Here is a 15,899-nt window from a genome sequence, read left to right on the forward strand (position 1 = left end):
CACCCCACTGTTCAAAAGGGAAGCAAAATAATTCCTGATGTGGAAATTCCTCTCGTAAACTCTCCCTTGTACCATTCCAGTTCTACATCCTCAAACTTGCATCCTCTCTCCCATTAAGGACACCTTCGCCTATATGACCTGATCCTATTGCTCAGAACAATCCTCACGCGTACGACCCTCCAAACTTTATAAAAACTTGTTGATTCTTTGTATGCTATACTTTGCTAACTGCTTTATTCGTTCTGTGCTCTCATTGTAAAGCACTCTGATACCCTAGCCTGGGTCTGATACGCGCTATAGAAAACTCAAATAAATAAATAAATAAATAAATAAGATATGATCCAGACATCTCAACGTCTCAGGGCAGACCTGCTAGAATTGAAAGAGGTGTAGTGCCCTTGCTCCGGACGGGCACCACAACAGCGGTAGCTCTCTAGAAAGATAACTGGCTAGGGATGCCCCAAGTATATTAAACATTTTTGAAAGATATCGCTCAGCCTCTCCATAGCTTGTGCTTGCCAAAGAAGTGCCACTGGGTGACAGGCGGTGCCTCAGGCTTTTTCCAGGCTGCCGCCACTGTCATTTTGCTGCCCCCAAACATAGCCACATAATACTTTTAACTGCCTTTGTCGGGTGTTTTAGGGAGCCCATCCTAACCCTAATAGCAAGAAGGATACTTTATCTGGTATTGGATAGCCCAGGAGCGCTTTCATTTGGGCTAATATTTCAGAATGGGCGAATGTTGGGGCAATCTCACCAGATATGGCGGAAATCGACTAATAGGTCACAGCCCCTCCAGCATAGATCTGACGTGTCTGGATAGCATTTTTTTTAGTTTAGTGGGATATATTGTACCAATCGTATAATATTTTGTAATGTGCCTCTCTGAGACTAAAGGAGTGGTTGTGTTTATGTATATCTCTCCATAGTGATTGCAAATTCAAATCTGAAATATCGTAACCCAGGGCTCGTTCCCTGATGCCACATGTTGCTGTGGTTGGCCTTGTGAGGTGCGGAGTAGCAGCGAGTATCAGAGATAATGCACTTGGTACCTTGAGTCTCTTTAACAAAGGATTCAAGTGGGGTAGGGTCCCTCCTACTAGCTTCTCTTGTCTCTGGCTGAAGTGCCCAGTGTCGTAGTTATTGGTAGTGGAAAAATTCCTCTTTTGTTAAGTTGAAATCTCGTTGGAATGTTCAATGGTGAGTATGTCAGAATTATGGAATAGATGTGATAGAGTAAGGCAACCCCCTTCCCTCCATGTGTCAAAGCGGCCAGGAAGTAAACCTGGTGGGAACGCTGGGTTATAATGAATTGGGGTGAAGGGAGAGGGGATTGTTGTCCATGGCGATTTCTTGAGCACTTCATCCCAGACCACCAAAACAGTTCTTGTTGGAGTACTGATATATACATTAGCTGGCGCGGTCTATTTTGATTTTCCACAGTAGATCTCATATGATTCTACCTGCTATTGCCCTATCCATGTGTAGCCAATGCTTCTCTGATTCCCTTTGTTACCACTCTATAATGATTCGTAGCTGCTCTGCCTTGTAATACAAGTTAAAGTTTGGGAGCTCCAGCCCACCCTCCGTCCTGAGTCTTCGAAGTAGCTTAAAGGGCAGGCACACCGGTATATTTTGCAATATGAACCTAGTGAGATTAGTTTTAAGTTTATCCAGATATCCTGTTTCTAGTTCAATGGGTAAACTTTGTAACAGGTGAAGAAATTGGGGCAGTACTACCATTTTTATTGCATGTATTCTCCCCAGCCAAGAAGGATAAAGTGAGGCCCACCTCTTTAAATATGAAATTAGTGCTTGTAGTAAGGCTGGATGGTTGCCCTGGAATAATTGTGAGATTCTTAGAGTCAGATTAATACCTAGGTATGTAAGATTTTTCCTTGACCATTGGAAGGGTGAGGAACTAGTGAGTGTCTCAATCTCGCCCTACGGGAGAGTCAAGTTTAAAAGAGAGGATTTGGAGAGATTGATACGAAAGCCTGGCACTTGTTCAAAGAGGCTTAATTCTCCTTGAAGGGCTGTCAGCGAGCCCTAGGGGTCTGTGAGGGGGAGCAAGATATTGACTGAAAATGAAGAGATTTTGTGTTCTTCTCCGCCAAAGGTTATCCCTCTAATCTCTTGGTTGGCTCTGATTGCTGTAACTGGGGATTCAATACTTAAAACGAAGAGAAGAGGCGAGAGTGGGCACCCCTGTCTTGTCCCCTGCTCCAATCGGAATGGTTCAGGACTCTTGAGGTTGGCGCAGCATAATTTGCTTGGATCATGGTGATAAACTTATTGCCAAAACCAAAGGGTTTGAGTGTAGCAAATAAAAATGCCCAATGAACTCTGTCACATGCTTTTTACGCATATATACAAACCAAAATTGCAGGTATTCTTCTTCTAGTCATTGTTTTGATGAGATGTAGAACTTGTCTGAAATTATAGTGTTTTTGATGCCCCTTTATGAACCCTGATTGGTCAGGTTGAATGAGTTCGGAAATGAAGTCTTGCAGGTGGGACGCCAATATTTTTTAATACATTTTGGCATAAAATTCAAAGTGCATTATGGGAGATGTAGGCAGGTCAGGCAGGTACCATGGCAAACACACAAATAGGAATAAACCAACGCAAAATTAGTGTAATAGCAAAACATATATTCATAGTGAAAACATGAGTTCTGTGACATGACATCACAAACAGAAATTAATGCTGTTTTTCACTGTTTAACTCACAGATGTAGAACGTGAAAATGCATGATAGAGCGCGCAGGTCACCCGACCAGTATTGCTACCAAATATGCACACTAGGGCCCATAAAACAAGATTTCTCGTGATATTTTAATCAGGTAACCCGCACACTACTATCAGCAGTTCGGTTCTCTTCTATTTACTACCGTGTACCTGACTTACCAATCCTCGTTCAGGTACCTAAGACCACAATGGGTCAAGGAGCTAGCTGTGGAGAAAGTAGATAGCACAAAATACATATACCTTTTCAATTTTGTACTCTTATAATAACCACAAACGCAAGAAGTTTCAAAAACCTTTATCTAGTCATCGTTTTCCTCGGTTTCAGTAAGCCACAGGTTAACACAAATCAAACTATCTATCACTAAGATTAAGAAAATAGTATAACAATGAATTAAGGTAAGAAACATTTGGAAATTTAGAAATAAAGGGAATGGGAAAAAATAAGGAACACGCTAAATATAGATCAACAGATTTTTGTAACTTCACTAAAGGCGGGTAAGAAGAGGGAACATACTATTTAGAGCAGACTTTCAGTTATCACTAATAGTCTATAGGATACGAAACGTATGCAATCTACTCATCCAGATGTGCTTAATTTCTAAAGGGAGGGTAAGAGTGGGACTAACTATATATGCATATGTGATTCTGAATTCGGCTAAGGGTAGGGAGAGAATTGAACATGCTAATGCATCAGTTATACGAGAAACTTGTTTATAGAGAGGAACAGGGTAAAAGACAAATAGGTAACTTTGCTTTATTCAGAAAGGGAAAAATGAAACTTAGATAGGCCAACACCCACAAAACTTTATATTTACCTAGGACAGAATGAAGACCAACCCTGGCCAAGGGTCAGTTGGGAAAGGCGGGAAAGAACCCTCAAGGACTTAGGTTGCCAGTAGGCGAGCAGGTACAGCTCATGGACAGTCAGGACAGGATAACCTCAGGATTTGGATCAGGACTGAGCCCACTAAAGGGTACGACCAACGCCTGCTGCTTCGGATGCAACGCCTGCGCTACCCCCTCTCTGCAAGGAATCTGCCAATAACCCCGATTGGGTTTTCGAATCTCCTAGCAAAGTGCTTCGCCAGCACTTAAGGTTTCCCAAACTCCGACTGAGTCTGGGGCAATTACGGACAGAGTGCTCCGCAGCTCTCTGTATCAATCACCTATATAGTTCGTTGGGTCAGTGACAGGTCAGCTATTCAGACAAGTCGGACAATTTCTCTAGCTAAACCTAGGCAAATTATACTGTTTTCGGGACAATGTACCACTCACAAATGTTGCAAGTGACAGGTTCCCTAATTTCTGATTGGGCAATTGAGGAGGTTAGGTCATGGTACCTCCTAGATTTTGGACTTTCTCAGACTTAATATTCATTTTCGAACCCACCCTTACATTCCAGTTCCCATGGCCAGAGAGGTTTTAGCAGACAATGGGGTACACACACAACCAAATACATTTGTTGCAATGGCAGGTAACTGTTCGTTTTCTTCAGCTAGGTCAGGGAGCAGGTTCCCATTGATAGAGCGCGCAGTTCACCCGGGTCACCGAGGTTACCAATCTCTTACACGCACTGGGCCCTGGTGTGCATTCAATACAACAATGACATTTGGGTGAACCGGGTGTGATTTCTTTTTCTCCTCCTGCACGCTTCTATGAGCAAATAAAGTTTGGCTTCACACCTCTGCTTTCCATGTACCCGACTTACCACAGGCACATTACTTATGACAGATCTGGAGCTATCAGGGAATAGTAGACAGGGGACCTAGGAAAAATACCCTTTATAAATCAGAACATACTTATCCACAATTTCTGTAAAATGACCACAGACACCTGATGATGTTAAAGGTTTTATATAGAAGTTCAAAGAAAATATGCCAAGGCAATAAGCGATATGCAGAGTAATACGTCAATCATTAAGATCAAAACCACTATGTGACTATGAATTAGAGCTAGGACCATTTGAGTATATGGGAAGACTAAAGGTAGGAATTTAGAACAGGACTAGTCACTACAACTTTATACTAGGACATAGGGTATGGATGGGACCTAAAACATGTGCTTAACCTAAGTTCTTTAGACTATTCTTGCTAAGTTCACCGCAATCGTACTAAAGGAAAGGGAAAAATAGGAACATACTAATAAATTCGACAGTTTAGTGCTGTACTAAAGGTAGGGAGAGATGTGGAACAAATCTAATAAGCAAAACATATATGATTTGGCATTTCAGAAACAAATATCAAGGTCAAGAATATTCCCTTAAGAAAGAGAAAAAGATATGAGTCTAAGTGAGAGAAGACTATGAGAAAACGCAAACCCACTGTTTATATTTACCTAAATAGGAGTGAGGACTAACCCTGGCCACGGGTCAGTTTGGAGAGACGGGGACAAAGACCCTCAAGGATTTGGAATACCAGAATGCGAGCAGGTACAGCTCACGGACAGTTCAGGACAGGATACCCCTCAGGTTTTGGGTCAAGACTGGGCCTCCCAGGGTACGACCAACACCTACAGCTTCGGACAGCAACGCCTGCGTTACCCCTCTTCTGCAAGTAATCCGCCAGCAACCCCGATTGGGTTTTCGAATTTCCCCAGCAAAGTGCTTCGCCAGCACTTAGGATTATTTCCACCCCTTAGGAGTTTGTGGAAAGTATGGACAGAGTGCTCCGCAGCACTCTCAGATTGAGCACCTATAGAGTTCGTACGGTCAGTGACAGGTCTGCTACTCGGACAAGTCGGACAATTTTCCTAAGCTAAACTAGGGCAGTTATACTGTTTTGGGGTCCCTCAGACCACCCACTAATGTTGCAAGTGACAGTTTCCCACATTATGATTGGTCAGGAGAGGCGATGCGGTCATTACCACCTCCTAGAATTCAACTTTCCCATCCTAAATATTAAAATTTTCCTACCCGCCCCTTGGGTTCACGTTCCCATGCATAAGAATACAGCAGTACAGTAAAGTTCATAATAGGTAGCAACAGAATTGCTTCTTCCAAGGTGAGATTTGGTCTTCCCAGAGAGTTTCTCAGGCGCATTGTGCTTCAGGAGCCAGCTGGCTTGTTTCAGCTTCTGCGCAGTAGAGTTTCTCCCTGGTCACATGTCGGAGCCCAGCAGAGCCTCAAGTATGGCTCCGCTCCCGAATTTCCCAGCCCCAGAGACGCGGTACATGAAAAGTAAGCGAGAACAAATTAAAATCACATATAAAATGATCACACTGTATACCATGATAAAATTCTAAACATCCCTTACTTTATAATAACTATAGCATTACAGTTTTAGTGCGAAAAGACAGATAGGCTGAAGCAGCTGTAGCAAGCACGGAGCGTGGTAAAAGACAAGCGGCCATGTTTGCAACAGTGCGCATGTGCAATAGATTCCCTCCAGAATGCGAGTGCGTCACATCACATGGGTATGACCGACGCATGCGCAGACTGAATTTCAGCGAAGCAGCCGTTTCTTTAGTGCAAGCTTCGTTAGTATGGAAAAGACATACAAGCAAGCATCCTGGGGACACCCGCGTGTTTGGAAAAACGCTTAATAAATGACGAACAACTGGATTAATATGATTATACATTAGGCGAGGTTCTTGAATGTGAGCAAGGCGCTTTGCGTGCGAATCCTTGCTCCATCAATCCCCTCTTTGATGATATTTACTATCATCACCACATAAAGGAAACAGATGCCAACTTTTTCATTCATCCACATCACTCATTTGTATTTCAACAAACTTATTGTTGATTTTTCTTTCAGCTTCTCTATGAGAGTGGTGATTTTTCACCTTTTTGTAGATCTCATTCTTCAATTCTTCTAATTCTAGTTCATCAATATTTCTCTTCACCCCCCTCTTATTTACTTGGTACTTCTTTTTGCATTTCTGGCATTTGCAGCAGATGAAGATGATCAATACAACCACACCTATCACAACTATTGGCATCAGTATTTTCCACAAAATATTTCTACCTAGGTTAGAAAACCAACTACCTATAGAGGAGAGACCTCCAGTCAGTCTCGTCCAGGCACTGTCAACCTCCAATGGTTTGAGTTCTTTTTCCAAATTAATTATGTTCTTCACATATTGCTTTAATTCTATACTTTTATCAGGAATGTAAGTGCAACAATGTTGCGCTTTCAGCATTCTACAGACTCCGCCCTCTTTTGCTAATAGGGTGTCAAGAGCAAGGCGGTTTTGCAAAACCATTGATCTGATCGCAACCATTTCAGTATTGACCATCAGGAATCCAGCAGCAGTGTCCGTTGATAACCGGTCCACTACTGTAGACAATTTGCAGATTCTATGAGTGTTCAGAACTACCCCCATTCCAGGTATCAGTGCACTAAAAATATCACCTATAATTTCACCTACACTTTCACGTTTACTACGCACTAAGCCATTAGTTTCTTCATCGCTTCCAGCTGCATTATTCACATGGTATATTTTCGGGAAAACAATGCTAAAGTAGCAGCTTCCATACCAGTGGTCCGGTAATTTGAAATAAGCCTTGTTCCCACATATATAATATATTCCGGGAAACACAGGTTCTGACCCATTTTTGAAACCCCAACCTCCAATTACCTTGTAATTATGTTCACACTCGCTGGAACCGATGAATACATTGTTATAGTACTCTGTCTTTTCCCTATGGATACAAAGTTTCCCTTTTCGTTCAAAATCCAACAACAAGGCAGGATTAGCTTCGCCTTGCGAGGTGTTATCCATGTGCTCAGCCCACCTAGGGACTCTATTCTTTTCGTCATTTGCCTTCTTCTGAAACTTTTCTCTCCTTCTGTCTGCCATCTTTATGAACATCTTTTCCTGCTCTTGCAGAGAACAGGTCAGATTAGCTTGTCTTGCTTCGTCTAAATCTATGTTGCCTATAGTCAGAAAATATTCTCCCATATAACGGGTCACCTCACTCCTAACATGTACAAGGTTCAGGTGTCCTCTAATGGGAAGTTCCGAAAATACTACGTCAGCATTTGAATAATAGTACTGCAAAGTGCTCCTATAAAACAAGCTAGCTAATATACTACAGGAAATTCCATAGGTTAAAGGTAGATGGTGATATGTCACGCCTTCAGCCACTGAGGTTGGTAGCTTCATGCAGACATAACAGTCCTCTATTTCCATAGCTTCTACGTAATGCACTAACAAGTTGGCGAAAACATTTAAATGCGTCCTGTTTCTCATTTGATGCTTCTAAATTAGGTCGTGTGTGTGTCAGACTCACTTGTTTGTCACATCTTTCTAAGCTTCGTGGTGTCTCTGCAGTCTGTACGGCCCCTACGTCTACTGCTTCTGGTTCAGTAGGGGACAAGTTAGGATTTTTACTTATCATAAAAGGTAAGAAAACTGTTAGTCCTATCCACATTACTATCAGCATAGCTATACTACATAAGCATATTTTACAACAGGTTTTGCAACACCCAAATCTGGACCTTCCAGAGACATTCGAATCAGACATTTTAGCTTACAGGTGGCTCTTGCTACCCCTCTTCGTTTTCTTTGTACCAGAGGCTCACTTCGAGGCTCTCTCAAGGAGGGTCTTCGTCAGAACTCCGATCAGTGATGGACTCTTCGTCACTTTTACCACTGTGGTGGGGCTCATCAATTTCCTCCAACACCAAGTAAGTCCATTCAGGGCTCCGATACAGTCGATTCTGCTTCTTTACTCTGTCGCTCTTTCTTAGCGACTTGCCTCGGGCTGCCTTTCTTTCACTTTCAGCCCTTTTTCGGTCTTTCAGTTTTTCTTCGACTGTCTTTAGTCTGAGCCTCAGTCTTTTGACGTATCGGGGTGCACTTCTGCCTCTGTGCCTCCCAGTAGTTGAGGAAACTTGGCCTTCCTCGTGCACTCTTTTTACTTTTTGTTGTGGCACTTCTGTTTCCCTACCTGTCTGACTAGTTCCAGGTCTTTCATCTATTTCTTCTGCCTGGTCCCTAATCTGATCCTGTTCAGGTTCAAATCGTACTTGCTTTTGATTTCCGGTTGATTTTATTTCGGTTGCCTGAACACGTTGGTCTATTTCTATCTGTTCCTGTTCATGCTCTTCGATTTCTTCGTTTTCTTCTGCATGAACGTCAGCTCTAATTATTATCTGTCCCTCTCCAGACTCCGGAGTTTCAGGAGGAGTCTCGATGCTTTGATCTGACCCTACTTGGCCTATTTCCTGATCAGGTGTGATGTGATTCTCGTTGACCTGACCTTCTCCTTCTTCTATTTCTAGCTCACCTGGGCTATCCCACTCACTGTCTAAGTAGGAATATTTCCTGGTTCGTATTGGATCATGAACCTGGTCGTCGGCGGGGAACCACTCAACGTCTCGACTTGTGCTCGGCAGTTCGATGTCAGCTAGCTCCGGACTCTCCTCCTCGGAAGCCTCCTCAGCTGCGCTGCCTTCAGCTCCAGTCGCGTTTTCTCCCGTTACCCGCTTCGTGTGGCTGGCGTGGATCCACTTCGGTACACCAGCACACTTTACAGCAGTTGTAGTGACGAGGATCACTTGTCTTGGCTTTCCCCACCTCGGTTTCAGGCAACTGCTCCGGGTGTGTTTCTTTAACGCCACCCAATCTCCTGGTTGCAGTTTATGTGCTGGAGTCTTTGGCCATTCGTCAGCTGTCTCTCCAATCTGCTGAGAGAGAGAACGCACTTGGTCACCCAGCTGCTTGCAGTATTCTAATACCATATCATCAGAAATGCTTAGCAGTTTGTGTCCGGGTACCCATGCCTGCCGCATCACTCTTCCCATTAACACTTCATGGGGGCTCAGGCCAGTTTTTCGGTTCGGGATACTTCTCAAACTCATCAGCACAAGGGGTTCATCTTTGTGGAATCACACATTTTGGCCAATCTGGATTTCAGGGTGCCATTTATTTGCTCCACTACCCCAGAAGCCTCTGGACGGTAGGCACAATGCAGTCTTTGCTTCATTTTGAATGCTTTACAGAGTTCCACTAGGACATCGTTGGCAAAATGCCCACCTTGGTCCGTTTCGATTGTCTCAGGAATTCCGTACCTAGGTATCAACTCCCTGAGCAATAATTTGGCTGTAGTTAGGGCATCATTTTTCTTTGCGGGATAGGCCTCCACCCACTGGGAGAATAGGCAAACTATGACTAAGATGTATCTATACCCTTGACACCTAGGCATTGTTATAAAGTCTGCCTGCATTCTGACAAAGGGACCTACTGCCTTTCCAATAGTACTCTGTTCTACTACAGTCCTTTTTCCTGCATTGAATTGCTGACACACTAGGCACCTCTGGCAAAGCCTTTCCGCCTGGTTCCTGAATTTTGAATTATAGAACACCTTGTCAAACACCCGACACATTGCGTCCCTTCCCATATGTGTTGGTTCATGTATCATTCTGATCATGGGGTCTATCAAGCTATCAGGCAGTACAGGCACCCCAGTCGAGTTTACCACCACACCATCATCTCTCAATTTGCATCCATCTGCTGCCCACCTGCCTTTTTCTTGCCTGTCTGTTGCCTGTTGCAAATCCTTTAATTCTTCCCACGTTGACACATTCTCAAACAACATAAGTTGGCAGCTGGTTCCACCCCACAACGCAATTTGGAGGGACATTTGGTATCGGGCGCAAAATTGGGCAATTTGGTCAGCGTACCTATTACCGGCTGTCACATCATCATTTCCAGATCTGTGAGCCGCACACTTGACCACAGCCAATTCTTTGGGCAATTGGATAGCTTCCAGTAAGTTATGCACCACCTTTCCATTTCTGATAGGGGTGCCTGAGGAAGTCATGAATTCTCTTTGCAACCACAATTGGCCGAAGTCATGAACAACCCCGTAACAGTACTGGCTGTCGGTGTACACAGTTATTCTTTTGTTCTTACCCCTCTTACATGCTCTTGTTAGTGCAATGAGCTCTGCCACTTGTGCAGATTTCACTTCGCATAGGAAAGATGCTTCTATGGTTTCCGTCAATGTGACCACAGCATATGCAGCACACAGTCTTCCACTTTCATGTCTTAAACACGAGCCATCTACAAAGACGGTAAGATCTCCATCAAGTAATGCTATCTCACGGATGTCAGGACGGGGCTTGGTACTGAACTCAGTTAAATCGATGCAATTATGTTCCCCTCCCTCTTCAATTTCTACATCCAGAGGAACAGGTAACAGGGTCGCAGGGTTTAGGACATTGCACCGGGAAATGGTTACATTTTCAGCACCAATCAAAATTCTCTCATACTTAGTCAGCCGACTAGGTGTGAGGTACTGGGTCTTAGTTCTAGTCAGTAGGATTACAACAGAATGAGGAACATATACAGTGACGTGATGTCCCATGACAATGTTCTCACTCTGTTCCAGACTGACGCAGGTAGCAGCCACTGCTTTCAGGCAACCAGGTAATCCAGCAGCCACCGGATCTAGGGTGGCCGAAAAATAGGCCACCAGCCGTCTAACTAATCCGTGCTCCTGGGTCAGGACTGAAAGAGCACAATTCTCTCTCGTGTCACAGAATAGCTCAAAGGACTTAGAGTAATCAGGCATACCCAATGCAGGAGCGGTACATAGACAGTTTCTCAAAGTTACCCAAGCGTTCATGCTTTCACTGTCCCAACTAACGGGGTCTTCTACTCCTTTCTTGGTCATTTTTATCAGGGGTTTTGCTAGAGCTGCAAATCCTACAATCCATTGTCTGCAGTAACCCACAACTCCTAGGAACATTCTCACCTCTTTCTGAGTTCTGGGCAGTTCCATTGCTTTAATTATTTTGATTCTTTCTGTAGTAACTTTCCTGATTCCTTTTTCTATCTGGTGCCCCAGATACTTCACTGAGTTCTTACAAAATTGTAACTTGTCAGGCGACACTTTATGTCCTCCTTTTCCTAGGTGATTCAGCAAGGCAATTGTGTCGGTAACACAGTCCGTCTGGGTTTTGGATGCCACTAATAGGTCATCTATGTACTGCACCAAAACAGACTCTCTCGGCAGCACTAGGGTTTCAAGGCACTTCTTTAGTATCTGGTTGAAAATCGATGGACTTTCGGTGTACCCCTGGGGGACACGATTCCAGACATAGATATGACTGTCAAATTCAAAACTAACAAGCATTTGCAATGCAATAGGTCTCGCATTAGGAAAGTTTGAGCTATTGGTCTTGTAAAGACAAGTTTTTTTATTTATGTGTTGGTTTTGAAAATAGCGAAATTAATAGCTTTGTCATTTACAATGCCAAAACTTTTATCTTTTGCAAATGTGACACCTATAGCATTTGTAATGCAACATGTTTTGTATTTACGTGACTTAGATGTATTGATATTACAAATAACAATGGCTTAATTTTTTAAAATAATAATGCTTAAATAAAAGTTATTGTAATTTATAATGGCAATAGCTTAAGCTTTTGTAAATAACTTTTGTGAAGATTATGTTCAGTGTATTTTATTGTGACGAAAATCCAAGAACAGGAGTGAAATATTAACATCTTTTTTGTGGCATTTGTAATAAAGCTTGAAACATTGAGAGAACATATTTGAACCAGTTGTTGTTGAATGGTAGCACAGATTGATACTGTGGTGGCGCTGAGTGATGTTGTGGTGGCGACGAGTGATGCTGTGGCGTTCAGTGATGTTGTGGTAGCGCATAGCGATGTTGTGGTGCCCCTGAGTGATGCTGTGGTGGTGCGATAGATAGTGAGGGCGATAGATAGATAGAGTGAGGGCGAAAGATAGATAGTGTGAGGGCGATAGATAGATAGTGTGAGGGCGATAGATAGATAGTGTGAGGGCGATAGATAGATAGCGTGAGGGCAATAGATAGATAGCGTGAGGGCGATAGATAGATAGCGTGAGGGCGATAGATAGATAGCGTGAGGGCGATAGATAGATGTGTGTGGCTGAGTGTGTGTGGTTGTGTGTGTGTGGCTGAGTGTGTGTGTGGCTGAGTGTGTGTGTGGCTGAGTGTGTGTGTGGCTGAGTGTGTGTGTGGCTGAGTGTGTGTGTGGCTGAGTGTGTGTGTGGCTGAGTGTGTGTGTGGCTGAGTGTGTGTGGCTGAGTGTGTGTGGCTGAGTGTGTGTGGCTGAGTGTGTGTGGCTGAGTGTGAGTGGCTGAGTGTGTGTGGCGGGGTGATGTGCGGGGTGATGTGCGGGGTGATGTGCGGGGTGATGTGCGGGGTGATGTGCGGGGTGATGTGCGGGGTGATGTGCGTTTGTGTGTGGGGTGATGTTTGTGTGTGGGTTGTGTGTGTGGTTGTGTGTGTGTGTGGTTGTGTGTGTGGTTGTGTGTGAGATTGTGTATGGTGTGGTTGTATGTGTGTGTGTGTGTGTGGTTGTATGTATGTATGTGTGTGCGGTTACAGAAGGATGTATGTGGAAGAGAGCAGCAGATCAGCACAGGAGAAGAGAACAGGGAGTTAAAGAAGGAGGCGGTGGAAGAGAGGAGCAGATCAGCACAGGAGAAGAGAACAGGGAGTTAAAGAAGGTGGTTGGGCGGAAGAGAGCAGCAAATCAGCACAGGAGAATAGAACAGGGAGTTAAAGAAGGAAGCGGGTGGAAGAGAGCAGCAGATCAGCATAGGAGAATAGAATAGAACAGGGAGTTAGAGAAGGAGGTGAGGTGGAAGAGAGCAGCAGATCTGCAGAAGTTAACAGGGAGTTAAAGAAGGAGGCGGTGGTTGAGAGCAGCAGATCAGCATAGGAGAAGAGAATAGGGAGTTAAAGAAGGAGGCAGGGTGGAAGAGAACAGCAGATCGGCACAGGAGAAGAGAACAGGGAGTTAGAGAAGGAGGCGAGGTGGAAGAGAGCAGCAGATCATCAGAAGAGAACAGGGAGTTAAAGAAGGAGGCGGGTGGTTGAGAGCAGCAGATCAGCATAGGAGAAGAGAATAGGGAGTTAAGGAAGGAGGCAGGGTGGAAGAGAACAGCAGATCGGCACAGGAGAAGAGAACAGGGAGTTAGAGAAGGAGGCGAGGTGGAAGAGAGCAGCAGATCATCAGAAGAGAACAGGGAGTTAAAGAAGGAGGCGGGTGGAAGAGAACAACAGATCAGCACAGGAGAAGAGAACAGGGATTTAGAGAAGGAGGTGGGTGGAAGAGAGGGAGGGCGATGGATAGAGTGAGGGCGGTAGAGAGAGTGAGGGCGGTAGAGAGAGTGAGGGCGGTAGAGAGAGTGAGGGCGGTAGAGAGAGTGAGGGCGGTAGAGAGAGTGAGGGCGGTAGAGAGTGAGGGCGGTAGAGAGAGTGAGGGCGGTAGAGAGAGTGAGGGCGGTAGAGAGAGTGAGGGCGGAAGAGAGAGTGAGGGCGGAAGAGAGAGTGAGGGCGGAAGAGAGAGTGAGGGCGGAAGAGAGAGTGAGGGCGGAAGAGAGAGTGAGGGCGGAAGAGAGAGTGAGGGCGGTAGAGAGAGTGAGGGCGGTAGAGAGAGTGAGGACGGTAGAGTGAGTGAGGGCGGTAGGGTGAGTGAAGGCGGTAGGGTGAGTGAGGGCGGTAGGGTGAGTGAGGGTGGTAGGGTGAGTGAGGGCGGTAGAGTGAGGGCGGTAGAGTGAGGGCGGTAGAGTGAGGGCGGTAGAGTGGTGAGGGTGAGGGTGTGTGAGTGAGGGCGGTGGAGTGGTGAAGGGGTGAGGGGGTGTGTGAGGGTGAGGGGTGAGGGGGTGAGGGGGTGTGAGGGTGAGGGGGTGTGAGGGTGAGAGGATGTGTGAGGGTGAGAGGATGTGTGAGGGTGAGAGGATGTGTGAGGGTGAGAGGATGTGTGAGGGTAAGAGGATGTGTGAGAGGATGTGCAAGGGTGAGAGGATGTGCAAGGGTGAGAGGATGTGCGAGGGTGAGAGGATGTGCGAGGGTGAGAGGATGTGCGAGGGTGAGAGGATGTGCGAGGGTGAGAGGATGTGTGAGGGTGGGTGAGGGGGTGAAAGGGTGTGTGAGGGTGAAAAGGTGTGGGAGGGTGAAAGGGTGTGTGAGGGTGAAAGGGTGTGTGAGGGTGAAAGGGTGTGTGAGGGTGAAAGGGTGTGTGAGGGTGAAAGGGTGTGTGAGGGTGAAAGGGTGTGTGAGGGTGAAAGGGTGTGTGAGAGGGTGAGGGTGTGTGGGACGGTGTGTGAGAGGGTGAGGGTGTGTGGGAGGGTGTGTGAGAGGGTGAGGGGGTGAGGGGATGGGAGGGTGAGAGGATGGAAGGGTGAGAGGATGGGAGGGTGAGAGGATGGGAGGGTGAGAGGGTGAGAGGATGGGAGGGTGAGAGGATGGGAGGGTGAGGGGAGGGGATGGGAGGGTGAGGGGAGGGGATGGGAGGGTGAGGGGAGGGGATGGGAGGGTGAGGAGATGCGAGGGTGTGTGAGAGGGTGAATGAGGGTGAATGAGTGTGAGGGGGTGTGGGTAAGGGTGAGTGAGGGTGAGTGAGGGTGAGTGAGGGTGAGTGAGGGTGAGTGAGGGTGAGTAAGGGTGAGTAAGGGTGAGTGAGGGTAAGGGTGAGTGGGTGGGAGAGTAAGGGTGAGGGGGTGTGAGAGTAAGGGTGAGGGGGTGTGAGAGTAAGGGTGAGGGGGTGTGAGAGTAAGGGTGAGGGGGTGTGAGGGTTTGGGGGTGTGAGGGTGAGTGAGGGTGTGTGAGAGAATGGGTGAGGGTATGAGAGGGTGTGTGAGGATGCTGAAGGGACATGAAATATTATGTACCATCTGTTATGTACTGGACGGATGGGAGAGAGGTCTTCTGTACATGCGGTTCGAAGACCTGCTCCAAACATTGTGGCGGGTGTTGGCAAAGCGAAAGAAACCTGGTTTGGGACCAATCAGATCAGTAAATGAGGGAGGTGTGGCTCTGAGGATCCATGCGCTAACCTCTCAAATATAATAAAAAGTAGGTACCCAACGTGGCAAACACATTTATTATTATCTGCATACGGCGCTAACCAATGCACTATCGTATCATACGGAGTGCTCATAAACTCTCGATTTTAATCCGCACGTTTCTACCCTATCTGCCTCAGCTCCCGTACACGGGGTTAAATTAACTGAAAATATTAACAACAGAATTCTGGATATTTCGTGTTATTTAAAGAGCCCAATATGTATATTTAACTTGCTCAGACGCCCTCCCCAGGCTGGTTCAGCACTCGCCAACCAAGCATTTACAATGCAATGGTCTCGCCTTTGAAAAAGTTAGAGGTATTGGCATTGTAAATGACACATTTTTTATTTGAGTTG

Source organism: Lissotriton vulgaris, chromosome 9 (assembly GCF_964263255.1).
Source record: "Lissotriton vulgaris chromosome 9, aLisVul1.2, whole genome shotgun sequence".
Classification (NCBI taxonomy): domain Eukaryota; kingdom Metazoa; phylum Chordata; class Amphibia; order Caudata; family Salamandridae; genus Lissotriton; species Lissotriton vulgaris.